The 14,373-nt window shown below is 39.6% G+C and overlaps 1 long non-coding RNA gene across 1 annotated transcript; it reads right to left on the reverse strand.

The window, feature by feature from the left end:
- Nucleotides 1-2,553: 2,553 nt before the first annotated feature.
- On the reverse strand, nucleotides 2,554-14,136 carry LOC143695749 (uncharacterized). The gene is made up of 3 exons (XR_013185280.1): nucleotides 14,015-14,136; nucleotides 3,845-3,956; nucleotides 2,554-3,126 (listed from the first exon to the last, which is right to left on the reverse strand). It is a non-coding gene; the product is annotated as an uncharacterized LOC143695749 (long non-coding RNA).
- Between the last annotated feature and the right edge of the window lie 237 nt (nucleotides 14,137-14,373).

Below are 14,373 nucleotides of genomic sequence, written 5' to 3' on the forward strand. Positions count from 1 at the left end.
CTGCATATTTGCTGAACATGGAGGTTAAAGGTAATGAGAAAAACTTCAAGGGCACTGTGATTTATACCTGAGTTTTAATGAGAACAAGTTATCTCCTGTTGTGTCCCTTTTCAACTTTTTTTTCAAGTTAACAAAATATTTCCAAGAATTTACCCTGACTGACCTGAACTGTTACCTGTGAAGACATTCAACTATCTGCTAAATTCATTTCTATATAACACCTTGCTTAAATCAAAAATGTTAGCTGAAGTCCTAATTCATGACCAAAGGGAAAGGGCTTGTGCACATTTCTGCCTCAGAACAGTTCTGATGCTCTATGCAGGAAGCCTGAAAAAAATCAGAAATTCATGGGTTTATCCTTTCTAGGATCCTCTTTTATCTTCTCTGTGTGTGTCCTGCCTCTCTTCATGAATCCTACCTCTGGCACATCATCTGGGCTTCCACTTTTTTGTTTGTCTCTTTCCTCACCCCCCTGCTATAAACTCTTCTAGCTCTATTTCACTAACCTTAGGCTTGGGTTTATTTTCCTTTCTAGACAATATTCAGGATGATCAAAATTATTATTAATGACATATTTTATCATTTTATCAACAATCTTTCGTATGCATCTGCTGTACTGAGGAAGCCAATTAGAAAAATAATTACTTTCCTGTGCCTGAGCAGAAAATTGGCTTAGCTCCAAAAAAAAGTGTTCTCCAGGAAGGTTCCCATTAAAATGTAGCTTACAACAAGCAGGAACTACTGAACACTATTGATTCTATTTACTGACTCCTACCTAGGCACAGTGTTTATTTCCCATAGCAAATACATCAGTGATGAATAAGTGGGTTCAGCAGCTCCTGTCCAAAGATTTGCACTTGCTTACTGGAGGGAATCCTGCATCATCTGTTATCCACATGCTGTCCTCAAGGGTCATCATTAGCTAGGAATGAGCCTGTTATTTCTCATACGCCATTCTCTAGACACACTCACATCAGCTGCTGAAGTTTTTCTGGGTTCTTGGAGGCCACCCTGTAACAGCCAGGCCCTGAGGGCATCACCAGCCTTGGCTGTCTCTGGCTCACTGTGACCGCTGCCCAGCATGCCCAGGACCATCAGAACCTGCCCCAGCAGTGAAGCAGCAGAGCCAGTCTCTTGCATCCCACAGCTCTGGCCGGCCAAGAGCTCCACTGAGTTGGGTCCACATCCCATCCCATCCTATCCTATCCCATCCCATCCCATCCTATCCCATCCCTGATGCCCAGGGCTCGGGCTGCCTCACTTCTGGGATGGCAGGATGGACTCCTACTTGTGAGGTCCTGTCCTGCTGCCCTGGGAAGGAAGTACCCTCAGGTCCTTGTCCTTTAGGGAGTATCTGGCATTTCTGCATGCTTACAGTATCCACGATAAAATCTTTATATGTGAGACTCATTGGAAGAGTTGGTAACACTGATACTGAGGGGCTAAATATAAAATCCTACTATTTATGAATGTTGAGAACTAGAGATTTTCTTTTCAAGGAGGAGTTAGTAAGTGTAGCATTTGCCTAAGCTATGGACAGAAATAAGCATGGGTCACCAGGAAGAAATAAAAGGGGCCAGGATAACACCAGCATGAAGATACTGCAGCCATCATCTCTTCTCCTGCTCCTGTTTGGGACAGTTTTTATTCTTGACTCCACCTTGGCCTCCCTCCCAGCACTCCAAAGTCCACACTTCCTCACTGCAAGGGCAACAGGACAGAGGTATCTGTAAGAGCCCTGACAGGCCATACAGAATCAGATGATCCACCATTTGGTGTTTTTACAATTGCAAATATTCTAAGAGTTTGCTATGTCTGTTTTACAGCCCAGACCACTGTCTGTCCTGATTCATCCAGGATTTACCCCTCAGCTGGAACATGCCCTCTGTCCACGAGAGAGAAAGAGCACATCCACCACACTAGCCACATCTATGACGCAGTCCCCACTTTGGCTCACCATCTCCAACCCTGGCTCCAAGAACCCTCTGGATTTCAGTTTGACCAAAAACTAACACGAGCTGTTTACACAGGGGAACCCATGCTCTGCTCACAGCTGTGTGAAATCAGAAGGCAGCACATTCCTACCTGTGCTGGAGCTCTTCTCCCCAGGCCATCCCGAGTTGCAGGGTCTTTCATCTCTTTCATCTTTCACATCTTTCATCTCTTTACACATCTTTCATCAGTGTACTGCCCATCAATCACATTCCCAAACATGATTTTTGACTTTCCTTCCAGCCTGCTAACAGGAGCCATTTTTTATCAGTTACACAGCTCGTTGTGAAAGGTGAGCCTTCCATCCCCCTGCCAAAGCCGTCCCTCACAGCTTTCCATCGGAGTGGGCTCTCTGCTCTGTGCAGCCTGCCCAAGCTTGGAGAGCACCCAGTTAGGGTGGCAGCAGGCAAGTACTTACCACCTCTGAATCAAACACTTTTAGGTGTTGCTTTCAGGTTTTATTAATGTTTATTAATTCCTGTTGATATCTTGCCAGAAGCATGTTTTGGAAAATAGCAAAACAGTTAGAAGGTATCCACAGTCTTCTTTTTTTTTTCTCCTGGATGTTGCACAAATTGATTATTAGAGAAAGACTAATTCATTATCCACCATTAGTTCATAACCCAAACACACTGCCACCTGAATACTTTATTTGTTCAGCAGAAGTATTCTTTTCTGTTGAGGTATGTTGCTTCAGAAATTCCTTCACTTCTGAAGCATGACAAGAAGAAATTGCTGTGTAAATCTGGGGGCAAAGGACAACTAAGCCTTAACCCCAGCACTTGGAAAGGTGACAGGTCTGTATTTATTTTATTTACCAGTTACAACATAGCAAGGGAAGAGTTTACTCCCTTCAGTCTAAATTTTTAGCAGGAACACTTGGACAACTCTCTGCATTTCTAAGGGACTTTAGGCAGTAATATTTTAAGCCTCACAATTTCTCAAATAAGGGTAACAACAGGAAAGAAAACAAAAGCAACTCACTAGTGAGAAATCACCCAAACCACTATTATCCTTCAGGAGCTCAAAATGTATCACACTTTTTTCTTCACAGTCTGCCAGTTGCCCAGATAATGTACTTATTGTCTTTCTCATTCTCCATATGCACAGGAGATAGGATGATAGGCACATCATCTGCAAGCAAAAAAGACACATTCTAACAAGGAATCCGGAAGAACACTCTCTGAGAAACAAAGACATGGCCAAGTATTAATGTAAGAAAATACACAACAGAGTATAAAGAACAAAGCTGAGACCATGAGCCGTGGTCTGTCTGTAGCTGTCAGAATGGAGAGGTATCTACCACTCTGTCATAGACATTTTAAACATGCACTCCAGGTGGGAGCTGGAATATTGATCCCAAGGTAACTCTGAAATATCCTTACTTTTATATTTCTTTTTCACCACTAAACAAAGTATTTACTTATTCATTAGACTCAGACCAGAGTGTACAAAGCAATTCCCATTCTCAGAGCTACAGAAATCTAAATAGAAAACCCTAATGCCTTCATTTTAACCCTAAAAAATGTTGCTATACAAGGACTCAACTCAGAGACAAATTTCTGCTGAAGAAGTAACAAGTCTCCCATCTCCTCACATGACATTAGATAATGACCTGCTAGCTCTTCCTGGCTGGACTTACACCCTGGCATTGTCATACCGACAGCTCTGCCCTGATTGCACATTATTGTTCTCCCAGGGCGTGCCTTACTGGTGAAAGAGAGCAGCAGTGGCACAGCTACCTCAGGGTGGTGACTTCTGTGTGCAGAACACTTCATGGTACATATCCCCTTTCTGACAACCATTATGTCTCTCCTTCTATGGGGAAATAGATATTCTGAGATACTACAACCTTTATCCAGAGGGTTCACATAGAGCAGTGTTCCAGTGGTACCATAAAGGAATAATTCATGCCAGTTCTGCTGGGGAGGTCTTTAACCCTCCTGTAAACTCATCACACAGTTCTGCAAGCAGAAAGGAAATGTAAGATACCGTTAGCAAGTAGAAAACCTTTCACATCAGCTCTCTGACACAAAAGTAACACTTTTTGAGTCTGTCCAGAAAACAAATCTAGAGACACAAAGAGTAGTAAAGCATGACTAGGTTGTGCAGTTTTACTATTCACTATTAAACCTTTTCATGCTGACAGTAAACTTTCTGCTGCATGCTCTCCAAAAATCAACAGGACACAACAGAAAATTTTCACTTCCCAGAAACAGAGAGGAGGATGCATAAGCACCGAGAATATGTTTTCTCTCCAACTGACAATGCTTTTCTTAATTCTACAATGATGCAAAGTTTGGATTACCTCGAAGTTTCATTTTTTAAAACAGGAAGTTCCTTTTCTTAGCCATTCCCAAAGAAAAATGAGCTGTTTCATTGGTAAATTATTGAGGGTTAGTCAAGTTACTTAGAACATTAGTTTTAAATCATCTAATGTCAACCAGATCATTAAACTCTGACAATATTCACTGGCATGGCAAGACCACAAATGCTTATTGTAATTACAGGATGGAGCTATGCAACTCAGAGAGCTTTCCTATATTCTGTAATGTATACAGTGTAAATTCTATTTATTTCAGTTCCATAGACTAACTTCAAAGATGAGGAAAAAAGCAACATCATGTCATTACTTGCAAATGCAAAGGTGTTACGTGCAAAGATTTTCTTTTTTAACCTACTTTTTTTCTTATTTTAAAGGACTGTGTTCCAAAGGTTTCAGAGACACAAACAAAAAGTGTTTGGGAATGTAAACTAAGGCAACATAAAGGAACTGTCTTTTATTCAAGGTCTCACAGTAAGTCAAAAGCATCACCAGTATTAGCAGAACTTCCCAATTCACAGTGCAGGGCTTACCTGGGTTTTGGAGACTACAGTGAATACAGAAAAGAAATTTATTGTTATGAGCCCTGAAAAACCTCTACCATTCCATACTATGTAGTTGCAAGATGACCAGAAATCACTCTGCATATGTTACGTGTCTGCTGGTAAACATGGTATCAACAAGATGTTTCTTTTTAACTGAAGAAAAAGTAGGCAATATACAGATAAAATACTAATCTTAAAGGACAATAACAGTTCAGAAGAATGAAAGCTCTAAATTTCCACATGGGACATTTCTGTTAACATATTTCAGTCTTCTGAGCAATGCAGGTACGATGGACACCCTCAGAGGATCCCTGATGTCAGATCCTCACTGAGGGACATTTTAAGCATCCCTGGAACTGTTGGTAAAATTGAACTCAGAGCCCACAGGGATATGCCCCTGCCCTGTAACAAATATCAGACTGCTGGTGACCTCATCACCACCCTATCAGAGCAAAAATTAGAAAAAATCACTTGCAAAGTAAGGATATGCAAAGAATTAATGCAGTAAATTTAAGATTTTTCAAAAGGAAACATTTTTACTTGCACAGAAGTGCTTAAATTGATCCCTTTCCAGGACTAAAGTGTACTCTGGGTCCTCTTGTTGAGCAAAAGATAGTAATTGAGGTGTTGCCCCCAATAATAGTACTGTGACCTGCAGACAGTCCTGTGCTGCCTGAGATGGAAATGATATTAGTGTGGTTGATGAAAAGTTGCAGCACATTTTCATACTTCACAACTTGGTCAGCTTCTCTGAAGAGTGACTAGAGGAAGGAAAAGGAATATTCAGTTCCCTACTGCTATCCTGCCTGCTGAAACATCTGTAGCTGCTGCACCTTTACTAGCTCCACAATCCAGACAAGTTTGAAGAAAGCAAAATCTGCCCTCAAGAGCTGGCACAATTTTCCCAATTCCTTTCTGTGCAAATGCTAGATAACTATCCTGGACTGGAGGAGAGCACTTCAGGATGATGCTGGGGTGCAGAATTGTAACCCATGATTTTATGGTTTCCCTTCAGCACGGATTTTTGCTTAGTGTTACAGTCTGATCTTGAGTCATTAATGGAAGGTCTGAGCTTATATAATAACTGGGCAATATACTCCAGGGAATGGAGTGAGTACTACCTAGTGTATTGATTCACATCATTTCTCTGTGGGCATTTCCCAAATCTACCTCCTCAGAGTACCTAAGGAGTCTAATGTATCTTCCTATTCTGTAGTTCAAAATGGCTAAAAATGCTTAGTAACTTCATTACAAGTTTCTGCTAATGAGGCTCTGTTTTTTTAATGTAAAATGATAATGTGTCAATACTTCATAACTGAGATGTGTTGGAGAGGTTTTCTTCCTTTAGCCTGATATTTAAAATAGCTAGTGATGTGTGATGTATATTTTTAGAGGCTGTCAGGCAATGCTATTTTTGATGACACAATATGTCTGTTTTCCCTTACCACACAGGAAGACAGTGATGGTGGACTGAACATGTTTTTCTCCCCAGATAGCAAGTCTTTGGGGAAATATCAAGAGGAGTGACAATACATAAACAAGACAAACAGCATGATTTAACAGTCCCTACCTAAGACCCATTATTTAATTAAAATAAGGAAAATCTTTCATGGTTGATTTTTTCCCAAGGAAATTAATTTCTTATCAACCTTAAACCTACTTCTGCCCTCCCTGAATTCAGTAGAAGAATTAAATGTGTTCAGTCAGACCTAAGGCAACGCTCTTATTAGTGTGGTTGCTGTTAGTGGATTAGAGAGGAGTCTGCTAATAAGTCAGCATTCTAATACCAGGATCAGTATCACAAAGTAGCAGAGAGAGGCTGTAATTTGTGAGCTGGTTTGTGGTGAGACAGCTGTAGGTGTGTGCAGTAGGAGTATAATACAGGCACCAGGACTGTGTTGTGATTCATGTTCTAGATCTTAATATAAACTAAGAAGGAAAACACATGTATTAAGGACTACAGTGTGCCTAACCCTTGCAGGGACATACAGAAGTAGAGGAGGAGCATGGTCTCTCTACCCAATGGTCTCAAGACTGGCAATTAATGCTGTGCCAAAGGTGTTCATGGCAGCACTGCCTTTGGTGTTTAAGACTAAATGCAATAGACAGTTAAGTTCAGCTTTGCCCTTTGCCAACACAAATGTAATTATCCTGCAATAAAAAAAAAACAAAACAAAAAAACCAAACCTGAACAAAACCCCAAACAAAACAAAGACAACCATAGAATTGTAGAGACTTCTAGTAAAATGAAATAAAATCCCAGAAGGACATCACTATGAGATGGATACTAACATCTGTGAGAACAATAACTGACACAGGCTGAAGAGCTCTCAGTTTCCTCAGTAAAAGGAAAGAGTAACAGTGCTGCTTCAAACCCTGCTTAAACTGTGATGGTCTGTAGAAAGCAAGTAGCTGCTTGTGACCTGATTGGCTTCTTCAGGACTGAGCATTTGCACCACAAGCCAGTCTACTGCCTTCCAATCTCATCCTTTAACAAAACAATTGGCTAAAAGACTGTCCTGACTGAAAAAGAATGACTCTTGGCAGGCACATGACACCTAGCAAAGTACTCCAATTCCGAATGCTGAAGTTAATATATTGTTCCTAATTAACCCCAACCAAACCTTCACAGACACCCTGGAGCTAAAATAAAAATGAGTTTTGCCCGTTGTGTGGAAAACCAATAGAACCCAAAAGTCAGATGAAAAATTGCTCCAGGTTGGTGGCAAGTAATGAATCAGGGCTCCTCCCATAAGAAACACACATAATTACAAACCTTCTGGGACACCAACACTGCTGTTACCTGGCACAGAAATCTGCTTCTGAACAGGGAAGTTTCAGAAAAAATAATTGCAAAATAAGTCATAGGGATATTCCATAATATGAATATGAACAATGTCAAGAGTCAAAACATTATAAACCTATTACTCCTCCACTGTAGATATGAAAACATAAGAGACTGCATTTCTATAACTGATCCTTACCACACAGAATATGGTCATACTAAGCTGGACCTTGCAGATGCCATTTTGGATAAAAATACATCCTACAGATGACTAGAACTAAATATAGCAAACAGCCACAAAGGATTCCTCTCTTTTCTCTCTATTTCATGGTACTCAGAGTTACAGGTTTTCATCCAGTTGATGGGAGAAGAGAGACTGGAGCAGAGGATTTGCTTCAAAGGTGTGACCTGTAGGACTGACTTCTGGCCCAGTAAATGAGCCACCCTCTGCCTTCCCAGTGTCAAGAATCTACTTATGTACCATCAGGGATCTTATTGTCATATTCAAATCCAAGTACCTGTGTGCTGGACACTTCAAAAATACTGAAATACCTTACCCAGGGCATTGAAGCCTAAAATAAGAAATCAGCAATTTTTCAGTGATGCCTCCACACTCAGTTTCTTTGTTACACATGACTGTAACTGAGATATGCTTGCCAAATTGACTTTAAGTGAGAATTAGGTGAGATGTTCTCATTCTGTCATTGTTCCTCACTACAGATGTGGCCCAAACTGAGTTTATTACAGAAGAAGGTTCTGCTCAGGTATCCTCACAACTCAAAAAAGGAAGCTACTTGCATGATTTTCCCTGGGAAGAGCAAGAGTACTTGGTCCAAATGCACCGAGGACACAGGACCAAAGAGCTACAGGTATGTGGAAGGGACATGTAAGTTATAATGCACTCCAGAAGGGTGACTGCAGATGCAAAATTCTTGCAAAAATTTCCAGTCTCCTTCACCAAAAGAAAATTTCACAAGTTGAGTTTGCTACAAGGAAGTTGCCAAGTTCATAATGCCTTAGGGTGGCTTGGTACAGACAGTCCTACAAGAGTAGCTGAAATTCCTCCCAGGGAAATAAATTCCTAACTTTTTTAAAAGCAGCTGATCTGCCTTGGCCCCTGTTTTATCTTGCAGAGCTGCAGTATGGTAATCTGCCAGCTGCTGGAGAGCAGCATCATGCTGCTGCCAAACAGAAGGTAAAGAAGCTGCAGTGAGGAATGACCTGCAGCTTGTATTTAATTCCTTTTTTTTTTCTTTTAATTTATTGTTTCTGCACTGGCTTGAAACAGCATTAGGGGTCTGAGATGAGTAGGAGAGAAGAACTGGAGAAAGCATGAAGGATTAGGTCCTGGAGCAAGGAGAAAGTGCTGGGGTGGAAGTGAAATTTCCATTGCACACAAAGGGGAAGGATTGGCAAAAATTTTGTGAAGTGGTATATGGCTGCAAATATTTCCAGAGTGGCATAGATATTTTGGTCAGTTCCATAGCTTGCAAAGTATCTTCTATATGTACCTTTTCCCTACAGAAGAGTGAAAAAACTTCACTGTGTGTAAAGTTATAATGGAGCAATTTAACAACCGACCCAATAACCCAGATTCTGCCATTCTGCATCTACCTTTCCTACTATAGAAGCAGAGTTTATACTTTGTGTGTATGTGGTAATAATTTCTTTTGCAAACTTCCTTGGACAGTGAGTAAGTATCTCAGATGTTTTTGCACTTATAAATGACCCCACATTCAAACTTTCTGAATGATGTGCTGCAAAAATCCATCTTCCCAGGCCACTTTCTGTCAATGTGGTTACTGTCAATGTGGAGCAGACATGAGAAACTCAGCAATCACAGGCTCATGCAGCCCAGCACACACACTTTATACTTCACACAATTGCTTACAAAATCTGATTCTCCAACAGGCAACTTTCCATATTAGCTGTTTTATTTTATTATTCCTTCATAAGTGAGTTTCTTTCTCTTTATTTCAGTGAGCTTTCATTATTAATTTCTATAGGAGAGTTAGCTGACTGCAGTTATGTTCCCTTATTAGATCATCTATTCAACCCACTGTACCTTACAGGATTAGTCAGGAAACAGGAGAGCACACACTATTGAATTTTGGGCTTTGAATCTCTCATGTGTAGCTCAGATCACTAAAAGGGCCTCTACAACTTAATTACTCACTAAAATCAAGATGACAAGTGCTGAGCAGTGATGAGCCGCATTTTTTCCCAAAGTCCCCACCAGCAGTCAGCATCTCTTTGGAAGTGCTTTATTGGTTCTTTTTCTGGCAAGGAATAAGTTGCATCACATCATTTTAAGGTCCAAAGTACTTTTGCTTAACACCCCCAAATCCCTCATCATTTTAAAGCGAGTGAAAACTTAATTTGTCTCACCAAGCAAGCATCAAACCGCCACCTGCAACCTTCCTTCTATATCCTGCCATAAGTACCTATACACATATAAAACATTTCTTTTTAGTTGTACTGAAGTAAAATGTGACACAAACATTTGGTTTAGGCAGTATATCTGATAGAGCTGTGGTTCTGGAAATTTCTAGCAGCAGATATATTCTCAGATATCTGGACTCTTGTATAATAAATTATTTCTAGGACACTGAAATTACCAAATTTATACCTGATATGCCCAGTTACCTTGTTGGAATGATATAAAAGATGATGCTCACTTTTTCCCATTAGCAGTCCCATGGAACATCTTAGAGGAAAAAAGAAGCTACAAGTTCATTGCTGTATCTTAAAGCATTGGAGAAACTTAGCATGATGAGTGGCATTTCCATCCTTATAACCCACACAAGGTCCATGTATGCTGGTTGTTTTACCAGCTTCTTCTTCAAACACAAATCTTTTCCATGAACAGAACTGATTTGAGCAGTGACCACCATAATGGGGATACAACACTTTCTCCTGGAAATGCCAGTCTCGTTTTCACTGCTGAATCTCATAGTCCAACAATAAATAGTCTACATTCCTATCTAATGCAATTCTAATCTTTGTCTGACCATCATCAAATTAAACATTTAGCACAGTCCCATGTAAACACTAAACCTCATTTGCTCTTCATAGCCATTGTTACAAAAAAATCCTGTTACAAACACATCCTCTATTCTTGTTTTCAGTAATTCTCATCTCCCTGCAACTCTACCTCCCTCTGGCAGAGGAACTATGATGCTGCTCAAGCTTCCTATGTAACATTGACTCATGGGAATCACAGCTTTATTTCTAGGCATTTAAGAAGAAATTATATGATTTAGCCTTCTAATATTAAGTAACTGATATTAACCCCTACCCTTCCCTTGGCAGAATGCCCCAGTCACCTTAGAAACCACATATTATTCCACACTGAACTTGCAGAAGAATGAACTTTCACCAGCTTGCAGACCACTCTGGATCAAGCAATGAATCACATTAGTGTGGTCTCTACCTCCCACAACCTTATCAGAAAATTCATCTGGAGCTTTTCTTGTCAGAGTGAACTCAATATTAGAAAAATTCTGGGCTCTCAGAACAGACTGCTAGGGGAAGGCTCTGACCTCCTATTTCTATTTCTTCTAAACTACATTTCTATTTCCAGATGTTTGTTTTAAAAATTAAGTCTGTGCCCTTCAAAATGTGACAGACTGATAGTAGAGAAGTGAAATTTTTCTGTCCACAGAAGTCTTACCTGTCAAGGCCCATCATCACAAAAGCAGAGAAGATATACCCATGCTGATATATCCATGTTGATTAACTGCAGTGCAAAATCTCAAGGGTAAAACATTCTGGCCCCCATAATTCCTTCAGACAGGAGTGTTTGCTCTTTCTCAGGACATCCTCAAAGTGTTTAAGTCAGTATTCTCATATCAGGACCTAGACTTGCACTCCTATCTTAAAACTGCTCAAATAGTTCAGCCACCTGAGAGTTTGTGAAAGGGGTTTATCACCACCTGAATGCAATACATGGTTCTTCTTAAAAATTAAGTGCCAGGACCAGGTTTTTTCTGTTTTGAACCAAGAGGATCCATTTGAATGACATGATCACAGTCCAGGCTTTGTGGGAACATGTTTTAGGATCTTGCTAAGAAGTAGAATACCTGCATAAGAGTCATCATCTTACAAATCAAAGTTTGAGTAGGACTTTTCTCTCATATAATTATAGCAGGCAAATTCCTTCCTTTTTTTTTTTAATTATTTACCAATCAGTCAAGTTCAGACATAGAGTAGCATTTCAAAAAGAATAACTGGGTCTTGGGCATAAAATCTTTTGTGATGTTTACAAACCCTTGCATAGAATGTCGTGCATTTAGATGTTGCTGCCAGAGTTTGTTTTTCAACCTTTGTCACTTAAGACTGGGACAGATTGTCTGCAAAATCAAAACCTGCTAACCATACAAAAATATTTATTTTCTTCTTTCTCCAAGGATGCAGTATTTCAGTGAACAACCTCATAAACTTTTAAAGAAAGCTGAATGCAGATGGAGCTTCCATTGCATCACTGTGTGTCATAATGCAGATTCTCAGATGAATGTTACTGCTCCGAGCAGTAAATAAGCAGAATTTTCTGGTTCTCATTATTTCAACCTCAATCACCTACCAGGAATGTGAAGTTGTCCATAAAATAACAAAACAAAATAACAAAAAACCTCACAAACCCCCCACCCCCAAAACAAAAACACCACCAGAAAAACACCAAACAAAACACAAAATCCTCAGAAAAAAAATAATGCCACAAAAAACTCAACTGAAACTGGACTAAAAAACCTCTATGTTCATCTGTGCCCAAATAAGAGCCCTAAAAAATTATTAAAGTAAAAGTACATCTTACACCACCTCTTCTCTACCTACAGATTTTTTCATAAATACACAGTGCAGCTCAGGACCTATCTAATGCAGTCTTAATATTAGAAGGAAATCTGCAGCTTGCAAGAATATCTGTTTCGAATTTTTCTTGATTAAAATTTTCCCATATTTCAAATTCTCTATGCTGGAGCAAATATTTGCAACCCCTCCCTCCTCCCCACCCCTTAATTTATTAGTAAAAGAAGAAATAGGATCAATTGATCTATACACTAGACACATAAAACTTCAAGATAAAACTCACGTTTTGTGCCATTCGGTGCCAAAGGAAATTCAGATTTCATTAAACAGAATTGATTTTTTTAGAGAAAACCAAATTAATGAAGATGTTCTTACGTAAAACATGGGAATATGAAACAATGTTCATTTTAACAAACACATTCAACAAATCCATTTAAATCAAAACTATGTATTAGTTTTCAGCAGTATCCCATAGGAACAAGATTGAACATGTAAAGGTGAAACAGGTAATTTCAATTTCTGCTTACCCTAGGGAGTAGGGTAAACATTCACTGACTTTACAGGTATTCACTCCTATTACACACCAAAGGAATACATTCTGCCAAACAGGACAGACACAAAGCAGTCAAGAAAAACCAAAATCACTGGCAGTCAATATAGACAGAAAACAAACCAGACCCTGCAACAAGGGCTAAAGAGTGCATATCCTTAAAATCAATAAAGACAGTTTCTCTGCAAGGGCCTTGCAAGAAGAGGTGGAAGAAAACAGATAAAATGCATTAAATTAGCCAGCCTTGCAAAATTTCATCATACCAGACTGAAGAAACATAGAAAGCTGAAGAGATGGCAGCCTTAGTCATACCCTTTGGACTTAGAGGCCAGATTTAACATAAACATTCAGTTCAGAGATCATCTCAGTCCATCTTCCAGAAGTACTCCCTTCTACTGTCACACATTAATTAACATCAGCTTCTTATGCAAGTATGGTCATGCCAAGTTTAAGCAGGTGAATTTTTATTTCTGTTTTCTAACAGTGTTACTCATGGAACCTAAAAGGTACACTTGCACATGTGTGTGTATATATGTATGTATATATATTTTTTTTTAACTCTGTTACACATTATGCCCAGCCCTTGCCCTTTCATATAGGAAAGTTCCGGTAACCAACAACTAGAAAAGGGTCATATGAATAAAAGTTAAGGTAAATAACTATTTGAAACTACTCTTTGGCTGTCAAATAGCACAATTTCATAAGTATGGAGTCAGCTGGACAACTTAGAGGAAGCACTCTCAAGACTCTTGCATCTTCATTCAATTTTTAATGCTAGGTTCAACAGTGTCAGAAAATTTTATGAAAAAATCATTCATCTTCCCTTCACCTACAAGGTCAGCAACCCAGATCCTGCCTGGTAGTACCGAGGGGGATAAGAAGTTACAAGATGATCTATTAGGATATATTTTAGCACTAAAAATAATGAAAGACATTTCTACATATAACAGTATATAGTGGTGGGAATGTCTTCAGGTAGTGATGAGAAACAGCTGTTCTGTACTGCTAAGTACCTTCATTAGGAGTTTGGATTTCCATCTTCAGAGCTCATTTGGGAAGGAGCTGAACAGTGATTTGAGAAGCCAGCACAGTGTCCACATCCAGGTCTTTTCCACTTCTTTCAGAGAGTCTCCTGAAAAATTAGGAGAGAGAGATTTGTGGAAGGTGCCTGAAGAAGGATACTGAACTCAGAAGACCTGCAACAGTTAATAGCAGCTGAGACACTGAGATTTTCTCCCAGTTTTCAGAGTCCACCATTTTTCTGCATCTTAAGCATGGAATTTCTCACAGAATTAACATCTCTACTAAAGGCAAACTAATTACCCAACTAAACAGTCCATGGAAGCCGTGAATGGAACATTTCACAAGACAA

Source organism: Agelaius phoeniceus, chromosome 1 (assembly GCF_051311805.1).
Source record: "Agelaius phoeniceus isolate bAgePho1 chromosome 1, bAgePho1.hap1, whole genome shotgun sequence".
NCBI lineage: Eukaryota > Metazoa > Chordata > Aves > Passeriformes > Icteridae > Agelaius > Agelaius phoeniceus.